Genomic DNA, 17844 nt, shown 5'->3' with positions numbered 1-17844 from the left:
ATTTTATATAATCCTCTGATATATCCTGGATTGGAAAACCTAGGATTTGGTGGGAGCTTGTTTTACTACACTCTCGAATCACGATTCAAACATTGCTAACCATGACCCCCCACTTTCAAGGGCAATGAGAACATTTGTGGTGCCGGCAGAACATTTAGTGGCAGGGGGTGTTTTGGTGGTAGTTTCCGGCAACACAGTGTTGTCTTCTTATAAAAAACTGCAGGTCCCTTCTTTGACAAATGATGCTTGGCCTAGTGTCTAATCCTACCTTAGATAGTGGCAGGAGTACATCAGTGATTAACAATTTCATTTCTATGGAACTCTTCTTTGGTCATTGGGCTATTTGGAGTCAAATCTGTATTGCAGAAGATTAGTCAGAAGCTAGTCTGAATTCATGTGATTGAAGTAATAAACCTTTTATTTCAGACAGATAGTAAATACTTCACAAACAGCCATTAATTTGATTAAAAAAGCAGGAGACTGCTCTCACCTGGATCACATCCTACCTCAATACGGGACAAATGGCATCCATTTTCCCCTATTCTCATCCAAACCGTGTTTTGCAAAAGCAGGGGACCCTCAAGACTCTATCATTTCAACCATGCTTTTCAACATTTACCTGAAGTCTTTGCCAGCAATTATCAATTCATCTCAGCTCATATGTTATAACTATGCAGGTGACACACAAATACTCCTTAACTGGAAACCTCCAAAGATATTGGAAACTCACAAATCGTCAGTTCCCTCTGAGCCGTTGATCAGTGGATGACATGGAGCCATCCCAAACTGAATGCTTCCAAAACTGAAGTACTCACTCTGCACCTGGCCTGACAATCTGGAAACAACTCCTAAAGTATCTAAGAAAGTAAGAAACCTTGGATACACCATGGACTCCAAGTCATCAATAAAAGCCCAAGTGGACAAATTAGCAAGATCAAGCTTCTTTGCCATGAAAACTCTATGATGCATCTTCCCCGAGCTGGGAATCCCACACAAGGTCCATGTTACTATTTCTTTGGTACTGTCTAAACTTGATTAAGCCAGTGGGCTCTACCACGGTTCATCTTTATCAACTATGAAAGGACAACAATGGATTTAGAACTCTGCTGCCAGACTACCCCTACATATAAAGCCACAAGCCCACATCTCCCCTGCATGGATGGCCTAACCTTGTCTACCGGTTGACAGAAGATCCACATTCTAGTTACTCTGTATCACCCACAAAGCAATACATGGAACAGAACAGTTTTTCATCAGGAATAAAATCACCAAATACATTCAACAAAGGAACTTCCACTCAAGATTGGCACCTCACCTCAAAACCCCACCATACACGAAAAAAAACATAGATGTTACATATTTCTCTGTGCAAGCAGCCAAACAATGGAATTCATTACCTCCAAACACAAGATCCACAAATAACTATCTTACCTTCCGAAGACTAGACTCAAGGGTTTCCTTTTTTCCTACTGAACCAGTATACTGAAACTTAATGTTCAGCATATCCCTGTGTTTGCAAACATTTATAATGTGATTATATGTGTGTATCTATATATGTGTAGTTCTTTATACAAAAATGTATAATAACTGTGGTTTCAAAATATATAGGTATTCCTGAGGTCTGTTTAAGAAATGTATATATTACTTTTAGTTAAATAAATAAAAAATAATAAAAACCTACTAAACCCAGATAATTCTGAAAATTAGACACTGAGGTTGTACAGGATCCACTGTGGTGTCCCTTGCATAGATGTCATGTTTCTTTCACAGACACCCTGCCAAAACTCAAAGTTTTGCTAAAAACATACATATTCTGCACATCTCTGTGAGGGAAATATACATAATCTGCGGGGATCCAAAAATGTTCTACAACTCAGCATTCCCAATAAAAACACTACCCCACTTGTGTGGGTGGACATATCACATGCAACAGAAAAGGGCCCAAAACACAACACGACGATTCAAATGTTTCCATCAAAAACCAACCCTTTTTGTAATGTGGGTCGCTACGTAATTTGGGCCCAGATGAGTCGGAACACAGGAAAACCTACCAAACCCAAATATTACTGAAAACAAGATCCCTGTGGGAGCTTCCGCTTAGTGTTCCCAAACCTTTCCTGATAAAATCCCTACACCACTTGTGTGGGTGACCCTAGCGCTAGCAAAAGGAAAGTGCCCAAAACCCAACATGGACTGGGGTTTATTGTGGAATTTGGGCCCTAGCAAAGCCAGGGAAACCTACAAAACCCAGAGATTCCTGAAAACTAGACAGTGAAGGCTGGTGTGACTCACATGAATCTCACAAGATTTTTCACCTAAAATCCCTTGCAAACCTCAGACTTTGGCTAAGACACACATTTTCCTAACATTTCTGTCAGGGAACGTTCTAGAATCTGAAGGGATCCGCAAATTTCCTACCACCCTGCATTCTAACACATCTCCTGCTAAAACGGTACCCCATTTATATACATGCTCTGGTGTACAGTGGACTTTCTGGCACGGGGGCAGAAAAACTGTAGAGTTCCCTTTTGGGTTGGGGTCTTGCCCTTTTCATGATGGGCCACCCTCTCCGTCTATTTATTTTACTTTCCCTGCTGCCTAGTGGGCTTTTTGCCCCCAGGGCTGGTATATTAAAGGAAACCTCCAATTTGCTCACGGGGTCAGAAATACTGTATTGCCCAATTCTAGATGGGGGCATGAACCTGTGCATCATGGCAATCCCCACCCTCTTTTTTTCTAAATGTTCCCTGATGTCTAGTGGTCATAGGGGGCAAATATGGAACACCTCTACCCATTCTACCCCCAGGAGCCCCAAAAGACTGTAATGCCCGTTTTCGCGGTGGGGAATGTCTACGTTCATGGTGGGCCAAGGTGAGCCAATCCACCCCATTTTTTTTTTCTTCTAAATTTTCCCTGGTGTCTGGTCAGCTCACTGCACCCTCTCCCTTGGGGGGGGGCAGTTTGAGGATAATCACCCCATCAAACCATAAACAGTGAGAAAATACTAAATATCTCCAGACAAAATAAGTGCTCATGTGTAAATTACCACACGTTAACACAGTAAAATAAAATACCCAAATATCATTCATCTAGCTGGTACAGTTATTTGAGTTTATATGCATTGCAATATTATATGTCAAGTCACATTGTTTAAAGCCACCGCCTCAAATTCATAGTGAAATGTCCACATATATTCAGTTATTCAACACTCATACCCAGGTGGGCATATTAACTGTGTTGAATATTACACTTCTGTATGGACACATAACATGTGGCATATAAAGAAAGCATGTTCAATTAATTCATATTAGTCCATCTCTTCCAACAAACTGTACAATACCAAATGCCTCCCCTTGTGCTATAGTCTTTGCTACCATGCCCAAGTGGCTTAAATTGTCATGCTGCCTTACAGCTCTTGATCGGTAGTCAACTAAGGTCAGAACTGACTGTTTAAAATGTATCCTCTGCTAATCTTACTGCATATCCATACTCAGGGCTCAGGAGAGGGAGCGGCGTATTCGGGGGGAGCAAAAGGCGGTGGAGGCGGCTGGAGGAGTGTTAGAATATCAACGACGGGGACCGGTACATTGAGTAGAAATGTCTCACTCTTGTTAGCCTCTTATCACCATGGAAAGTGGAGATTCTAAAGATAACGGTGGTTCAGAGCAGTCGGAAGGTCAACGGCAAAGTCAACTAGAGCGATTGAATCGAGAGGAAGCCTTCTATCAGTTTTTAAATAACCTCAATGAAGAGGACTATAGGCTTATGAGGGATAACAACTTGCATGGTACTCCAGGTGAAATAACAGAAGAGGAGTTACTGAGGAGATTGCAGCGCGTCAAGGAAGGCCCTCCGCCACAAAACAGCGAAGAGAATCGAGGTTCAGAATCTGGAGAGGATTCATCCAATGGAGATTCAATTATAGATTGGTTGAATTCTGAAAAAAAAAAAAAAAAAAATTCTGTGAGGCAAACTGGAAACACAACCAGAAGTGGTCAACGAGGAAACCAGTCCTGGAGAGCTGTAAGCCGGACCAACCCAAACAGTGGTGACTTCAGATTCAGTTTGGAAATCAATGTTAATCGAAATAATGGCAACCCAAACCCAGAGGGTGGTAGTGAGCCATCTGGAGGTGCTTCCAATACAGATGAACTAATAGAAAATGGCAGTCCAAGTGACGGTGTGAATCCCGATTCTGAGGCTCCAGTGGATGTTCATGCTAACGCTGATATGGCAGATACAGAAGTTGTAATGACTGAAGAAGCCATTCATGCAGGAGCTAGCAGTGATGGCATTATTGAAGATGGGTTATGCGCACAAGGTACCAGTTGGAAGCCTCCATTCTTGAAAGAGCCAATTTAGAAAGTGTTATTTCAGAAGCTAGCAATCTGGAAATGATTAATTCGATCTCAGAAGCTGCTATTGTGGAAAGGGCCAGCAGAGAGGCTGCCAGTTTGGAAAGAGCTAGCTTTGAAGCTGCAAGTCTAGAACAGATCGGCTTAGAAGCGGCCAATTTAGAAAGGGTCAGATTGGAGGCTGCCAGTCAGGAAGCAGTGTGTCTAGAATCTACAATTGCAGAAGCTACTTGCAGAGAAAGCTCAAGCCCATCGACTTCTTGTGAGGGAAGAAACCATTCAGAAGATGCATGTCTTGAAACTGCTAATGGGCGCTTGACTGGAATGGAAAATAGTACTTCTGCAGGAGCAGTTGCTGAGGAATCTTCTCCACAGAGAGGCCAAAGAAGAGCAAGAAGCAGGAGTCCTGATCAGCGAAGAACTAGGGCAAGGACTGATAGAAGTAGGTCACCTCTCAGTCCAGTGAGTGAGACTTCTCCTAGGTCATCTCCAACTTCAGATCAGGTTTTAGCCAATGAGCAAGAAGGAAGCTCTAGAACCCGGCGGCATGTGACATGGTCTCATCCTTTGAATCATTCTCCAGTAAATGAGGCTGTTGGGAGCTCTAGAACTAGACAACATGTGACTTTACGACAGCACACAACTGGGACAGAAGCACCAAGTCAAAATGCAGTACAGTTTTCTACACCAGAAGCCAGAAATGCGCCACCCCCACCAATTTCAGAAACTACTGGCAGCAGTGAGTCTGCAGCACCTGGACAAAGACCTCCAACCATTGTCCTTGACCTACAAGTAAGAAGAGTACGTCCAGGGGAATATCGCCAAAGAGACAGCATAGCTAATAGAACTCGCTCCAGGTCTTTGATATCATGGGGCCTTATGAGATTCTTCCTCTGGGGATGAAATACATTTTAGTGGCAATGGACTATGCGTCTAAGTGGCCTGAGATCAAGGTAGTCAGGGAGGCTAATTCTTCATCTCTTGTCAAGTTTCTCACGGACATATTCTTGAGGGAAGGGTTCCCACAATTCCTGGTTTCTGACAATGGGACTCAATTTCTGAGTGAAGAATTTGAATCTTTTTTAATGCTCTGTCAATGAAACACATATACCTCTAACTGGTGACCCTTCATGCTGTGTCGATCCGGTGGTTGAAATAGTGGTGGGCGATAAGAAACTCAATCTTCTTGTAGATTCTGGTGCTAGAATCACAATGATAACCCAGAAGCTATTTCATGAAACCTGGGGAAATAGAGATTTGTTTCCTCCTGATAGATCACCGGTTTCGTATGAAGGACGGAAAATTGATCTCTTAGGCTTCATTGAAGATTTTTTAAGTTTCGAGGGAAGAAAAATAAGGGGGAAAATGTATGTGGCAGTTAAGGGCTTGAACATTCTAGGGTGGTTTCACCAAGGCCTTTTTGACATGATTTTAAGACCAGGAACTAAAGAGCAAGTGATGCTAGTCACCTCTGATGGAGTGTGTACCAAGCGGAAAAATGAATTTCCTTCTGTCTTTAGCAACAAACTGGGTAAAATTTCAGGATTCAAACATAAAATCATTGTCAAAGATGGGGCTATCCCGGTCAAGCACAAGCTTAGAGGGGTTCCTTTCAGTGTTCGAGAGGACCTTAACAAAGAACTTCATGCACTCTGTGATAAAGGTATTATCGAACCCACAGAGTCCTCTCTTTGGTTGTCTCCTTTGGTTGTTGCTCGGAAAAGGGATGGGCAATTGCGTGTGTGTGTGGACCTTAGGTCGCTCAATAAAGAGATTTGGGTTGATTCCCATCCGTTGCCAAGAATATCCGACCTCTTCACGTGTATCAAAGGTGCTTGTGTGTTTTCAAAGTTAGACCTGGATAGTGCCTATCATCAAATAGAGTAACATCCGGATTCTTGTGCCTTAACTGCTTTTGTATCTCCTATTGGTATGTTTCGGTACCGGAGAATGCCGTTTGGATTAGCCTCCGCGGCATCAGTATTTCAGAGGGTCATGCAAAACATGTTAAAAGGTGTGGAAGGTGTCATTGTCTTTCAAGATGATGTCCTTATTTACGCTAAGGATAATGACTCACATGATGCTATCATCAGACAGGTTCTTGAAATTTTCAAGAAGAGTGGGGTTGTGCTCAAAACTGAAAAATGTAATTTTCCTGTAGCGAAGTTGAATATCTTGGACATTTGTTGACTAACGAGGGTATCAAGCCTTATCAGGGGCTGATTGATGCAATCTTGGAGGCCCCGGTACCGGAAGATAAGAAAGGGGTAAAGTCTCTTTTAGGTCTCCTAGAATACTATTCCAAGTTTATTCCAAATTACGCATCAATAGTCAGACCCATTAGTGAGTTACTAAAGTTTTCGAGGAAGTTTATGTGGTGTGTGGAGTGTGATCAGGCTTTTAGCAAAGTTAAAGAGGTTTTGAAAAAAAGTGATGCTCTCACCCCATTTGATCCGAATCTACCATGTTGTATAACCGTTGATGCCAGTCAGAGAGGTTTGGGTGCCATGCTTCCACAACAGAATGGGAATGTTGAGAATACTGTGGCGTTTGCTTCAAGGGTGCTCAGGAGTGCAGAAACACAGTATTCTGTGATTGAGAGGGAACTTCTTGCTTGCTTATGGGCTATAGACAAATATCGACCTTATATATGGGGAAGACGTTTTAATTTGCTAACGGATCACAAACCTCTGGTTGCCATACTGTCTGCTGGGCCCAGTAAGTGTTGCACTCCAAGAATCACGAGGATGGTTAGCAAACTCCTTCAATATCAATTTGAGGTCCATCACATTTCTGGGGGTAAGAATATCAGAGCAGATTTTTTATCTCGCTTTCCTCAGAGCAGTGGATATTGTGAAGGGACCAGTTTTCAAGATCTAAATGATGAGGATAATGAAGATTGCTTGGTGGCTTCAATAGATATTCCAGTTCTTGCGGTTGGTTCTGAATCTGATGGGAGGGCAGCATTGTTGGGTGATTGTCTTCTTCAGGAAGTGTGCCAGCTGGTCAGGGATGGGTGGCCAAGTGAGAAATCTTTGTCTGCATCATTACAGCCGTATTGGAAGGTTGAGTCAGAGATTTCAGTGGAAGACGGTTTATTGATGAGATGTGACAAGCTCATACCACCACATTCCTTGAGGGTCAACATTATTAAAGAGGCTCATGAGGGACACCTGGGAATCACTCTTACTAAACGACGAGTCCGTCAAGAATTTTGGTGGCCCAGAATGGATGTTGAGATTTCTACTATGGTTGAAAACTGTCCGGTGTGTCAGACATCAGAGAAAAGCTTGAAAGTCACAACACCACCTTTACACCCTATCAAATGTCCTTTGGGGCCATGGGTTAAAGTGGGTATCGATATCATGGGGCCTTATGAGATTCTTCCTCTGGGGATGAAATACATTTTAGTGGCAATGGACTATGCGTCTAAGTGGCCTGAGATCAAGGTAGTCAGGGAGGCTAATTCTTCATCTCTTGTCAAGTTTCTCAAGGACATATTCTTGAGGGAAGGGTTCCCACAATTCCTGGTTTCTGACAATGGGACTCAATTTCTGAGTGAAGAATTTGAATCTTTTTTAATGCTTAGTGGCATTAAACATCTCAAAAGCTCACTTTATCATCCACAAACCAATGGCCTCGTCGAGAGAATGAATAGGGTTGTAGGTGAGTGTGTCAAGTGGGCAGTTAATGGGAGACATGATGTGTACAAAGCTCTTGAGAGCATGTTGTGGTTCTATAGAACTACACCTCATTCGTCTACAAAGGTTTCTCCTTTTGAGTTATTAAGAGGTAGAAAAGCTAATACAAGTTTCCGTCCAGGTTGGATGGGTAAATGGGTGGAATCGTTGTGTGATGTTGATGTACTTATGGAAAAAGTAAATATCAATTCTGATGTTGCACAAGAGAAAGAGAAAACATGGTTTGACAACAAGAAAAGTGTAAAATGTGTTGCTCTTTCTGTGGGTGATTTTGTACGTATTAAGAGTCCGGTACACACCAAGAAGGGGTATTCAAAGTTTGGTGATCCAGTCAAGGTTATTCGTATTTACAACAATGCTGCCCAGGTTGAAGGTGGTTGTTGGTGGAATTTGTCTAGACTAATTAAAACAAGATCTTGCTCTACTTCTAAAGATTCAAGTGTGTCAAGCAAAGCAAACACCACTTCCAAGTTTCTTACTGGACAACGTAGAAAGAGTTCAAGAATTCGTGTTATTCCTCATAGGTTTCGTGATTAAAAAAATTATGTAAGTTTTATTCATTGTATAATATGTTTAGTGTTTTAGTTTTAGTTGGTCAGGAGGAAAGGAGGTATGTTATATGCTGTAGTCAATGTTAAGTAAGCCTGTAGTCAATGTTAAGTAAGCCTGAGTCATTCACCTGCTCCTAGTTGAGTGTGTGTGTGATGTCAGCTCATGATGTCATTGTTAGAATGTTATAATTCAACTGCAGCATACTGACTGATGGTGAAGATGGTTGGCAGTTCAAGAGCTGTGTAGTCTTCAACTTCAATAAATTCACTTTATTTCAACCTGCTCCTGAGTGAATTACTACACACATTTACTTATGAAAGTGAGCGTGGTGGTTTCCGTCGCACATTTTCTCGATCTGAACGTGCAGGTGTACGGACTTATGTAAGCACAACCAGGATTCCAATTCGCAGAATTTTGAACACTGGCTTAAGCGAGACCACCCCAGTTGCTATTCAGACTATGCTGAGGCAGATAATGACTGGATTTGGAGAGCTAAGCTATTTCATGTACAATGATAATGATGCTGATCCGAGCGTGCCTGTCCCTGTACAAAATCCAGCTGCAGACCCTGCTGAGGCACAAAACGGCAGTAGCAGTAGAAGTAGTTCTAGTGGTGACAGTACAGAAGCCAGCCCTGGAGAAGTATATGAAGGTGGTAATGAAGGTGTTCATGAAGGCGTTAATGAAGGCGTTAATGAAGGTGGCACAGAGGGAAGTAATGAAGGCAGTGCTGAAGGTGGTACGGAAGGTGGCTCAACAGCTCTTGGCAGACGGGAGGGGCGTAATCGGGGATTGGTCACCTTTGAAGAAAGTGGCTCTTTACCATTTCTTAGCCTCGCACAGTTTTTCCTTCTCAATGAGGACGATGATGATAAACCAAGAGGACTCACCAAAGAACAAATAGATAACCTGTCCACTAGAAATTTTGGTGAAAATGACGCTCTGAAGACATGCAGTGTTTGCATTACAGAATACACACAAGGCAATAAGCTCCGGAAACTGCCTTGTTCACATGAGTACCATGTTCATTGCATATCCATACCTCTGAGGGCAATTATTCAAAGCATGAATAACCAAGATCACAACATGTCAAGGGAAGAACTATAATGTAAATCTGTATAAATAAGTATATGCATATATAAAATAATGTAACCACATTAAGTAAGTATTTGTTTCTTTCATTCAGATTTTTACACATTCAGATTTCATCATTAAATGTTTATTCTGGTTCTTAACCATTATCATCGAGCACTACTGAGAAGCCCTCATTCTTATTGAGGCCTCTAGGCTCACAGGTATCCACAGGTGTATCTGGACTTAAGGTGTCTCAGAGCAAATGCTCTATTCCCATCTCTGATATTACTACCCAGTCTATTGCAAAGTATTTCAGCTTCCTGCACAAAAACAATCCTGAAACACATTTCCTTCTTTGAATGTGTGCTGCTGAATGCAGCATGCCTACAATTTGGAAGTAACAGGCGGAAATAAAGATATTTCCCCTCTTTATTCCAAGGTCTGGAAGGCACATCATTTTGGAGCAATTCCATGTTTACAATCCTTTTTAAATATGGGATTGTGTCAAATACCATGTGTGGATGCGTGGAAACTCCCATACTCCACCAATGGAGCACCTCTCTGCTGGAAGATAAAGCAAGGCCCAACATAGCTTTGGGATTTACAAAACGTCGCAGAGCCATGCAAAACTCAGAAAACTCAGAAAGCTCTTCATGTGATCTTGGAGATTCGCACCCTATGCTGTTCTACTCAATAATAAAAATGCCCTGCTATGCCTTAATATACATACAGTCAGTAGTACAGACGGAACGCTGCTCAACCTGCAGTACACAGATTAGTGCACCAAGCCATAATTCTGGCACCTCCAGATCAATGTTTAATGAAAGTTCAATTGGAAGTTCAAGGGTGATTTGTGAAGAAGGCAACAGCCAATCATATTCAATTTCTTTCCGAGGTTACTGCATTGGAAGAAAGCAATATGTTGCCTGTCCTCATGGACACTCTTCAGGCGAGCACACAGATCTCAATATGACCATTTAGAAAGTAAATAAATGTCTCTATTTAAGGAAACGTCCATGAATTATGTTGTAGCATTAATTGTTGCAAACCCCTTGGAACATTTTAAAAGATAGGTACATTAGATACCATTAGCCAAAACATGTAATGTACTAAGTATATGTGCATGAGTATTTATTCTTCTTCACCCAGAAGTCCAACGTGTGTACATTTGTTTAAATCTGTAGGGATTGTATTTTTAATACTGTGTGAAGGAAGATCACTAGAACTGGAGCCCGCCAGGATATGCCTGCAATTCTTCTTGATGATTCAAGAACATTACATTCATCATGTAAAATGGCTCACTGGTATAATTAGTCTCTATGGCACCCTTGCCTTGAGCTGCTGCATACCACGACTCACTCCTGCACTTTGCTTTTTTTCCTGAGCTTCCCGGTCGGGCGCAGCTTGGCCGATAGAGGAAAGGGAGCTCAGAGTAGGCTTTGCCGATTTTTTTGACGTGCCTTCACTGCTACAGCCACCATTTTCTGGACAGCAGCAGTACAGTTGCTTATCTCACCATCGACATAAAGAACAAGCCTGGCACCAATGCGCAGGGAGCCCGCCGCCATCACACTAAAGGTGCGCCAGAGGTGAGCCAACTGTGCCAGTCCGCACCCAAACATCACCAGGGACCAGGAACTCTCAATCTGCGCTGCCAGTGGTGGCTTTTCCATCATTTAAACATTACAATAGTAATGACCTAAAAAAACAAAAAACTCAGGCCGTCTGGCCAACATTGTGTTCCCACTTCCCTGCTATGTATGTGGGTTCTCCTGTCTAATTTTTCAAAGAAATGGAAATGGGGAAAGCTCTCCTTCAGGCAACATTCAGCCCAATGCTTTCACAGCCTCTACCTCAATTACCCTGATTCACGCACCAAGCTACGGTCCATTTCTCCCATACTTTAAGACCTCTACCTCAATGCTAGATATATTCCCAAGCATACTATTGAATTTTGGGATTTACTTACATCTGCACAGCCAGATCTGTGTTTTCCCTCAAAGGAATTTCATAAAATCCTAAATGATTTTGCCAAACCCCAAACCTGCTCCTCAGTTATTCCTGCCTCACAATTACTTTGTGACATTTTTGCTACCCACTTTCAAACCAAAATAGATAATATCTACTAAAGTTTTAATTCTGTGGCTACTTCTTTAGCTCACCTACACACCATTGAATTGCCTCAAAATATTGTTCCAGTATTATGGGAAAGAGTTTGGCCTATCTCTCAATCTCTTATGCTTGACTTGCTGGCTAAAGCAAACTCTGGATCTCCATCTGATTTTTGCAGCTCTCCTCTTATCTGGAGACATATAGTTTGTTGGATTCCTCTCAATCAGGCTTTAGACCTTCCCACAGTGGAGACTGCCCTTCTTGCAGTAGCAGATACTATCAGGCTATCCATTGACACCAGAAATCCCGCCATGTGGGTTGTGCTTGACCTGTCGGCCATGTTTGATACTGATACAGCAATTCGGAAACTAAATATATACTTTTATAAACTGGACACAATTCATAATAAGTTCCCTCCACACTGCATGAGTTAATACCACTTACCAATAGTTTGGTTAATCTCCACTGACTATGGATCTTTGTATTAGAGGGCAGGGATTGGTTATTAATGATACTCCATGAATTATACAATACCATAATAACAACAGACACCTTTGGTAAAGTTAATGAAATTTATCTAAAAATGTAAAATGCTCATAGAAATACAGTACAGCCAAATGCATGTCATTCACAGGAGAAATCATACATATTACAAATACATCTCAAGATCAGCACATTGAAAGAGTGGAGTGGTAGAGAGACAAAAGTAGAGAAAACATTTGCAAATTATTATGCAAATCAGAAATCATGAATATTACCGATCACCCATGATTCTAGGAAATGTAAATGCTACTGTTTGGCCATGAGAGTAAACAAGGCACTTCAAGTAGATTTAAAGTGCATAGATATAAGGATCGGGATCAGCAGTTCATCAGTCAGCCCTCAAGAATTGGAAACAGCGTCACAGCTCTTTCCTCTCACAAAGTTAAGACAATTCGACAACTCCTCCTACTTTCTAGGTTTAGTTCTACTCTATTTTCTCACATGTCCAACCCACTACTCTCTCCATCCCAACTAACGAATTATTCTAATTGGCTAAAACAAGGGCTGTCTCGGTCACACCACACTGGCATAACTAAACTTTTGAAGAACACAATTGTTCATAAAGCTACTTCATTCACAGGCCTCAGTATCTCCTTCTTCCACAGCATGCTCATGTTCCATGTAACAATTTATGTTCATCTTCTCTTCCAGAGGAACTTGGATGTAAAAGTATTCTTTGTCTTCCTCTGCACAACCTTGGCCATCACCGGAGATTAAATATTTCTGTCAGATTCCTCTTCCCACACCACAGTTCTGAATGCTCAAACTGCTTTCCGAGGCCTTTCACATTTCAGAATGAAACCCTTTTCCATTTTCCTAAGAAAGACAAAATATAATGTAAATATCGTTTCCACACAAGTTGTCATTTCCAAATGGGTTTTTGCAAAGCATTATTAGGTATGAATAAAATTAAAGCATTATGTGAATAATAATTCGCAGCCTTTTAGTTATTAGTTTCTGCGTTAGTTATGCACAGGCTTTGCGGCCTACTCCTAACACGTTCTCCCCATCTCGCATATGCATATGCATACTATTAGTATCATACGGTTAATGATTTTAGATGTTTATTAACTAAATGAGAGGTTCAATCCGAGCAGTTTTTTTTGTGCAAAAACCCTGCTCCAACAATCCCCCATTTGATGGCGATTTGAGCCATAAAAAAAAAACTGTCCCAAAAATCTGTTTTGTCATCATAATTTTAAAACGCGGTTGTTTTCTTCTGTTTCATACTCATCTCATCTATATCTCTTACTCTTTCATAATATTTTTTCTTTCTCTCTTCCATCTCAATATTCTCTTTTTTCCTTTTATAGGTCTACGTTTAATATCTATTTTTCTCCCTTTACACTTACAACATTTATAAATCATTAGTAATACAAGCATTCCTGTGGCAGCTACAATTATTGGTGTCAGTATTTTCCCTATAAAACTATTACTTAAGTTATAAAGCCAACCACTAAAAGAGGAAAAACCCATTCCAAGTTTCTCCCAAGCACCAACAACCTTCAATTCAGCCAAGTTCTCATGTAAATGTGTAATATTCTTTATATATCCCTCTAGACTTTTACTTTTGTCTAGGATATGGGTACAACACTGTTGAATTTTCAGCATTGTACAGACTCCACCCTCCTTTCCCAATATTACATCAAGTGCAAGTCCATTCTGTAAAACCATAGACCTTATAGCAACCATTTCAGTATCATAGACCTTATAGCAACCATTTCAGTATCAATCATTAAGAATCCTCCAGCAGTATCCGTTGATAAACGATCTACTACTGTCGATAATTTCTTAATATTATGCGAATTGAGGAGTACACCAACCGAAAGTATCAGTGCACCAAAAATATCACCTACTATTTCCGCAAAACTAGTTCCCCTTTTATTCTGAATTAGTTCAGCTTTCTTTTCATTGATTCCATGATTCTTATCTATGTGATACATTTTGGCAAAGTCAATTCCCAAATAGCAACACCCATACCAATGTGCAGGCAACCTATAATAGGCATTCTTACCACACACATAATACATTCCCAGAAAAATTGGGCCTGTTCCCCCTTTCAATCCTCAGCCACCTGTTATCAAAAAGACATGATCACATTCACTGGAACCAATGAAATAATTATTGTCGTTTGTTTTCTGTCTAAGTAAACAAAGTTTTCCTCTGTGATGCCAATCCAGGGACATTGCAGCATAGGTCTCTCCCTTCTTATAATTTCCTTCCCTGTAAGCCCATGGAGGTATATGAGACTTCTGGTTAACAGCCTTTGCTTTAAAACTTTGTCTTCTATCCTCTACTAAATCTATAAACTCAATCTCCTCTCGACGCAATCTACATGTTAGATTGTTCCTGTGTGCATATACTATGTCAATTGTTTTTGTGGTATGAAAAAAGTCCCCAAAGTATTCAGCATCCTTTGCACTGCTTATCCAGTTCATATTCTTTCTAATAGGTACTTCTGAAAAGACTAAATCAAAATTAGAATAATAATATTGCAAACTACCCCTTTCGTAAAATAAGCTGGTTAATACACTACATGAAACATAATATGTTACGGGTAAGTGATGGTGGGTTACTCTCTCAGACACAGAAGATGGTAATTGCATGCACACATAACAATCTCTCGCATCCATAGTATCTACATATTCATAAAGTAATTTAGTAAATACATTTAATGAAAAGTCATTAATTGAGTTATCTTGATGATACATGCTGTCATCAGTTAATTTCTCTATGTTAGTTTGAGGTTCTTCCTTAAGATTTCCCACACCTATTTTCTCTTTCACTCCAACATTAGTAACATTATTATTAGTAATGAACATAAAATAAGGCACTATAACAATTAATATTAACCAAACAAGCAATAATATTAAAATACTTATGAAGCAAGCTCTTATACATCTACGTTTACAACCCTGATTTTGATGTCCGGTATCTTGATACCTTGTTTCTGCCATTTCAATAAAATGTAAAAAACTAAAAAAACTAAAAAACTAACTAAAAAGGAAAAAATTATTACATGAAATGTAAGTGTAATCCAGGCTACTCACCTGCTTCTACCCCTCCTTTTTTAGTTTTTTTGTTACACAGTTCTTTACATCAGGTCCAGCACTTTTCTTCACTTTTTTCAGGTGTTAGTTCCCCTATCTGTTTTTAAAGTGACTGGAAATCTGAATCTGGGTATTATTTCTCTCAAAAGTAGTTTAGCTACTGTTAGACTGTCATTTTGTCTTGATGGATAAGCTTCCAACCAACGAGAAAACAGACAAGCCACCACTAACACATATTTTAGCCCATTACAAGGAGGCAGCTCTATTAAGTCAGCCTATAATCGAGTAAATGGACCTGCTGCTTTACCAATTCGTCCCCAACTGACAACTGTCTTACTCCCTGCATTTTGTTGCTGGCATGTGACACACCTCTGACAAAGACTTTCCGCAATGACCCTGAATTTCGGATTATACCATGTCTGCTTAAAAAGCCTGATCATGGCACCTCTACCTATGTGTGTTACTGTGATAGCAAACTGTCTGCATTGATTGGTCTTCCATCATTACACACCCATATTTAATTTTCCTCTCTGCGTGTGCAACCTGATTTGTTTCATAATTCCTTTTCTTCATCACTAGCCTCTTCCTGCCATTGTCTAATTTCATCCCATGTCTCAACAGAAGAAAACATTAGATGACATTTTGAATCAGATTTCTGGGTACTTTTGTTTATTGAAATTGAATTTTGTGCACAGAATCTTGCAAGTTGGTCAGCATATTCATTGCCAAATGTAATGTAATCATTTCCAGATTTATGTGCAGAGCTTTCACCACCCCAACTTCGGTGGACAACTGTAGTGCATTCAATAAATCTTTAACAAAGTCACCTTTCCTTATTGGGGATCCTGAGGAAGTCAGGAACCCACGTTGCATCCACAGTTGCCCAAAACCATGCACAACCCTAAAACCATATTAACTATCCATGAATATGGTTATTCTTAGATTTTTCCCAATTCTGAAAGCTCTCGTTAGAGGCCCCAGCTCTGAAATTTGTGCAGGAACTGTACCCTGCAGACATGATGCATCAAGAACCATAGATACTGTACAAACAGCATATGCACCACGCAAAGAACCCTTTTCATCTCTTATGCATGATCCATCCACATCACACAATCTGATTCAGGCAATGGTGCATCTTTAATATCTGGCCTTGGTTTTGTACACAATTCAGTCACAGCCAGACAATCATGTTCTGCTTCATCCACTACTTCTTCATAACTTGGACTTGGTAACAAGGTGGCTGGGTTTAGGTTTGTACACCTTGTTACTATGACATTTTCTGCACCCAGAATCACCCTCTCATATTTAGTCAAACGACTACTAGTAAGGTGTTGAGTCCGAGTTATGGTCAACAGAATCTCCACAGAATGAGGGACATACACCTTCAAAGGAAAGGATAGCCCATAACAATGGACTCACTTTGTTCCAAATTCATATATGTAGCAGCAACTGCTTTCAAACATCCTGGCAATGCTGCTGCCATCGCATCCAATGTAGCAGAAAAATATGCCACTGGACGTCGCATCATTCCATGTGTTTGTGTCAAGACCGAGATTGTACAACCATCGCTTTCACAGCAGAATAATGCAAAATTCTTGCTGTAGTCAATCATTACTAAAGCAGGTGCTCGACAAAGACTGTTTCGCAATTCCATGAATGTTTTCATACATTCATCATTAAATTCAATTGGATCAATCACATCCTTATGTGTCAATCTTTGTAAGGGCTTGGCAATCAGTGAAAATCCACTGATCCATTGTCGGCAGTATCCAACAATTCCCAGAAACATTCGTATATCTTTCTGTGTTCTTGGATGATTCATTTGCAAGATCACATTTATTCAATCATGTGATACTTTCCTGACTCTTTTTTCAATTTTGTATCCCAAATACAAAACTTCTTTTTTACAGAATTGTAATTTAGCTGGTGACACTTTATGCCCCCCTACTGCCAAATGGTTCAGCAGAGCAATAGTATCTGTCACACAAGCTTCCTTTATCTTTGATGCAATGAGCACATCGTCTATGTATTGCACCAATACCGAATTCTCTGGCAATTTTAATGACTCCAAACACTTGTTTAATATCTGATTAAAAATTGATGGACTCTCAGTATACCCTTGAGGAACTTGGCACCATGCCAAGACACAACCTCCAAACCGAAAAGCAAATAAATATTAGCTGTCCGGATGTAAGTGTATCGTAAAAAATGCTTGACACAAATCAATCACAGTGAACCATTCTGCTGCACATGGGATTTTATATAGTATCAACGCTGGGTTTGGTACAATTGGACAACAAGGTATTACTATTTTGTTCACTTGCTTCAAATCTTGCACAATTCTATATTTTCCACTTGGTTTTTTAATACCCATGATAGGTGAATTACAAGGACCTCCCAATATTTCTTTCAAAATGCCTTGTTCAATCATTTGGTCAATTACAGGTGTTACTCCTG

The 17844-nt window shown here is 40.5% G+C and overlaps 1 pseudogene; it reads left to right on the top strand.

Annotated features, from left to right (window-relative positions):
- Positions 1 to 3500: 3500 nt before the first annotated feature.
- Positions 3501 to 9715, top strand: LOC146860432 (E3 ubiquitin-protein ligase RNF12-A pseudogene; annotated as a pseudogene).
- Positions 9716 to 17844: the final 8129 nt, after the last annotated feature.

Source organism: Triturus cristatus, chromosome 3_1, assembly GCF_964204655.1.
Source record: "Triturus cristatus chromosome 3_1, aTriCri1.1, whole genome shotgun sequence".
Lineage (NCBI taxonomy): Eukaryota > Metazoa > Chordata > Amphibia > Caudata > Salamandridae > Triturus > Triturus cristatus.
The sequence above is the reverse complement of the archived record's forward strand: the minus strand, read 5'-3'. Positions and strand labels throughout refer to the sequence as shown.